At 45.5% G+C, this 5,054-nt stretch overlaps 1 pseudogene; it reads left to right on the top strand.

The window, feature by feature from the left end:
• The first annotated feature begins 724 nt into the window (after positions 1–724).
• On the top strand, positions 725–1,504 carry LOC127188602 (cyclin-dependent kinase 1-like; annotated as a pseudogene).
• Positions 1,505–5,054: the final 3,550 nt, after the last annotated feature.

Genomic DNA, 5,054 nt, shown 5'->3' with positions numbered 1-5,054 from the left:
AAGGTGCATTTTCGCAAACAGTTTGGGGAACTGGAAGTCTAAGATGGTTGGTCCTGTCTTGGTTAGATCATAGCATTGCAGATGACATGATGGCAGAAAGTAGTTTGAGGGACAGACAGAAGCCACAGGACCAGCTTCTAGACTGGGAGGAGCTTGCTCTTTTTAGTACAACCTTTTTGTAAGGTAATATCTGATTGTCTCCTGAATCCCAGTTACCTCCACTTTTTTTTTTTTTTTTTTTTTTTGCTTCACTTCAATAGCTCAGAAAGACAGCATTTATTTAAGGAGTTCCCGAGAATGGGACAGTGCATTCTACAGAACCAATAGCAGTTTACTAACCTCACTCTAACTTGCCAGGGTAAGTGTTCTCTTAGGCAAAGTGGTCCCCGGAAGGTTGGAGGGGAAACTGCTGGCACTCGGCCTGAGCTCCCAGACTTGCTGCGTCCTCGTAGTCCTAGTCCAGAACCGCCGTGTGGCTGCGGAGGGAACAGAGGGGCTCTGTCTTGAGTAACTGTGAAAAGCTATATCCAAGCAGAGAAAACTGGAGAAGGTACTCAGGGCGTGGTTGTATAAGGGAGTGGCCATGAAGAAAATCAGACTTGAAAGTGAGGAAGGAGTGCTGAGTACTGCAATTTGGGAAATCTCTTTATTAAAAGAACTTTGCCGTCCAAATATAGTCAGTCTCCAGGATATGCTCACGCAGGAATCCAGGTTGTATCTAATTTTTGAGTTTCTGTCCATGAATAGAAGTACTTGAAGGATTCTATCCCTCCCTGGTCAGTTCATGGATTCTTCACTCGTTAAGAATTACCTGTACCAAATCCTCCAGGGGATTGTGTTTTGTCACTCTTGAGTTCTTCACAGAGACTTGAAACCTCAAGATCATTGATGATGACAAGGGAACACTCAAACTGTCTGATTTTGGCCTTGCCAGAGCATTTGCAATACAGATAGATAAGAGAGTACACACTCAAGGTAGTGCCGCCACGATGCCGATCCCCAGAAGTGTTGCTGGGCTAGTCTTGTTACTCTACTCTGTTGACATGTGGAATATAGGGACCATATTTGCAGAACTGGCATCTAAGAAGCCACTTTTCCATGGCTATTCAGAGATTGACTAGCTCTTCAGGATTTTCAGAGCTCTGATGACTCTAACAGTGAGGTGTAGCAGGAAGTGAGTCCTTGCAAGACCTCAAGAACACATTTCCCAAGTGGAAGGCAGCGAGCCTTGCAGCATCTCATGTCAAAAACCTGAATGAAAATGGCTTGGACTTGCTCTCGAAAATGCTAATCTCTATGATCCTGCCAAATGAATTTCTGGTAAAATGGCCCTGATGCACCTGTGCTTTGATGACTTGGACAATCATGCTAAGAAATGTAGCTCTCTGTGGAAGTCCCTGCCCGCTGTAGTTGGGCAAGATAGTGGCATTTACTGCTGGCTCTCTTCCTGTCTTGTGTATTTTTCTTCTCTTTGTTTGTAAACCATCACCTGGACTTTTCCTAATTTCAAAATATAACTTAATTAATATTTAAATATTATTCCATATGAATTTAAAGATAATTCTGTATATGTGTAAAAAAATTTGGAAGGAGAGATTTATGGTAGTCATGGGGATTTCATGAAAAGATAGCATTGGAGCTATGAGAAAAAAATATTATTTGTGTATATATACACATACAAAACATATACACATTATATATTATATAATTATATTTTATATTATACATAATATCTATAATATATTTTTTTCATCTAGTCCAGAGGACAGGTTCTTGGTTATGGAAGCTTAAAGACTATAATAAGCCCAGAAATTCCCTCCACATTATGGAATATATCCTGGAGTTAAAGCCACCATAAAAGTATGTTCAAACTCAGGCCAGGGGAGGACATGAAGAAGAGTGAGTGGGTGTGTGCAGATGTGAGGGGGATTTACAGAGAAGCACAGTAAAGGATGGGGATGATGGGAGGGGATGGGGATGATGGGAGAGGATGGGGATGATGGGAGAGGATGGGGATGATGGGAGAGGATGAGGATGATGGGAGAGGATGGGGATGATGGGAGAGGATGGGGATGATGGGAGAGGATGGGGATGATGGGAGGTTTACTGTTGGGAAAGTGACTCAACTGCTTAGAGAAGTACAGGACCAGGGGAAATCCCAGAGAGCACAATTTAGTGAACTTTAGACATTCAAAGGGCAGGGAGAGGGGCTTCCCAAAGGTCAAATTGCAGGTGGAGACTTTGGAGAAGTAAATTCTCTGTTTTCCTGTGAGATTGGGGAAGGTGAACTGGTAGGGACTGTCCAGAACACGTTGGCATTCAGATGCGGGTGAGGTCTCCCATCTCTGGTTCTTTCAGGATTGTGCCTGTGGTGTCCTGTGGCCTCTCCCCTTTCTCTGTCTGTTCCCCTTGCCTGCCTCTGTGCCCTTGGCTCTGTGAGGCTCAGGGATATGGCCACTGTGCTTGGCTTGCCTCCAGGTGGGCGCCTTCTTCTGTGTGCTGCTTTCTTTATAGCTATACGTCTTTGTGGGGGGTCAGGAATTGGCAGAAGGGGGCGTGCCGGGATGAATGGTGACAGCGCCTACACTGAATCCCGGAAGTCAGACTCTGGAGATGAGACTCAAAGGTGCAGATCTAACTTTACTGTCCAGTGTAAAGGCCTTTAAGAGGTTGAAGGGCCAACCAGACTATCCTATGTTAGCCTCAAACACCAATAGCAATCAGTCAGGTTGGTGTAGCTCTTAGGAAACACGGAGGAGCAAGGTCACCTCAGCAGACTTCCGTAAAGAAGAGGGAAGCAGTCACCACACTAGCCTTGGATCCATTTTGAGACTTCGCTAGTGTGTTAGTAGTCTCTAGTAGATCAACGCTGTGTGTGGTGGATCAGGACTGTTTGAGGAGACTTAGGGGCTGCTGATGCTTTGCTCGTCAGTCTCTGTGGGCCTCCAAAAGGCTTATCTTGATACTCCCCCACAAATCTTTGCTTAAAGAATGTGTTTATATGCCACACCCAGTCTCTGGGCTATGAGATGTGACCTGTTTGTCCTGGTGACCTCAGACTGATAATCTTAAAAAAATATTTATTTGTTTACTTTGTGTGTGTGTTCAATGGTACATTCACATAAGGAGACCAAAGGAACATCTGGTGTCTGGCTCGACCGTTCTCTGCCTATTCACTTGAGACAGTGTCTCTCCCTGAATCTGAAGCTAGCTGGCTGCCACCAAGCTCCAACAATCCTCCTAGATGTAAGCATTATAGTATGAGGGAAAGTTCCCCCCAAAACAAGGGGTGCAGCTCTGAGGAGCAAGTTCTCAAGGCATGTGTTACCCCTCCGAGGGGAACGGCTTCCAGAGTGGAGCGGGGAGGGTTCCCCCACATGAGTGTTACAGCTCTGAGGGGAAAGGTATCCTGGCAGTCGGGAGCCAAGGTAGAATACACCAGAGTCACACTGCACAACAAACTCACACAGGAGATTCATTGGAAAAGACACAAAGGGTGGCTGCCGGTGCTGAGGTGGGACGCAGCAGGAACTGAGCAGGAGACAGGCTTTTATAGGGCTGCCTGGGCGAGGAGTGTCCAGTGGATTTCCAGGGTGGGGACTGGTGCATTTCAAGCCAAGCCCAAGGATTGGTGGGATTTTGTGTCCAGGGATTGGTGGGTTTTCATGCTCAGAGATGGGTGGTTTTTTGTTTTGTTTTGAGACAGGGTTTCTCTGTGTAACCTTGACTATCCTTGACTGGTTTTGTAGCCTAGGCTGACCTCGAACTCACAGCGATCCGCCTACCTCTGCTTCCCAAGTGCTGCGGTTAAAGGCATGTGCCACCACTGCCCAGCAAGTTTCCTGAATCTTAAGCAGTCCCTCTAAAGAGGATTGTTTCAAGTTTAGAGGAAATTGTTGTGCAACACTAAAGGATGCCCTGGAACTTCTGATACCTGCCCATGTGTCCTGAGGGCGGGCATGATGAGTATGTTCCTCCATGCCCAGCTAACACGTGATATTCATCATCCGAAACAGGTGATAGGCTATGCGGCAAAACATAGACCAGGCTGGCCTAGAATTCACAGAGATCCACCTGCCTCTGCCTCCTGAGTGCTGGGATTAAAAGTGTTTGCCACCATGCCCAGTTATATTTAAAACTTTTACTCTCATATATATATTTTTGACCTGAAAATATTTCTTACTTATAGAAACATTTTATTTCATTTCTTTCGTCATGAGCTTTCCTTTTTATAATTTTCTAAAACAGGCACTTTCTTGTGAAACAAATTTGATCGTCTTAAGATTAGATAAAATAATTATCTCTAATCAATGGATGATATGATCTCAGATTTTAGCTGGAGGGGGCAGCTAGTATAATAGACATAATTCAAAAGTGGCTCTGTGACCTCTGCCCTCTAGCATTGCTCTAGCACACCTAGTACTTTACATGGCAGAAGAGAATTTGGAGACATAATTTTGGTGGTTAATCAGTAGACTGTAACACGGGGTCTCTTCATTGGGGTTTCTATTGCTCTGGTAACTCCTTGGCCAAAAGCAAGTTGGGGAGGAAAGGGTTTATTTCATCTCAGCCTTCGGAGTCACAGTCCATCCCTGAGGAAAGTCAGGTGCAAAGCTGAGGGTAGGACTGAGAGGGGAAGCCATGGAGGATCACTGCTTACTGACTTGCTTCTCAGGGCTTGCTTTGCTTGCTTTCTTACAGCTCCCAGAACCACCTGCCCAGAGGTGGGCACCACCTACGGATATCTGGGCCCCCCGACATCAATTATCAATCAAGAAAATGCATCTCAGGTTTGTGCACAGGTCAGTTTGGTGGGAGCGTTTTCTCAGTTGTGGTTCCCGCTTTGAAACTGACTCTAGCTGCTGTCAAATTGACATGAAACTAGGCAGCACATGGGGAGATTAGCAGGGGCCTAACCTGCTCACGTTCATACTAAGCCAGAAGTTTGTGGGAATAGAAAGGTTTCACATGCCTGCTGGACTCTGAATTTGGAAGAAACCAAAGCAAGAACCAGAGAACGGTTCTTTGGAGATGCGAGCAACATGACGGCTTCA

The sequence above is a fragment of the Acomys russatus genome, chromosome 4, assembly GCF_903995435.1.
Source record: "Acomys russatus chromosome 4, mAcoRus1.1, whole genome shotgun sequence".
Lineage (NCBI taxonomy): Eukaryota > Metazoa > Chordata > Mammalia > Rodentia > Muridae > Acomys > Acomys russatus.
This window is presented reverse-complemented; position numbering and strand designations above follow the sequence as displayed.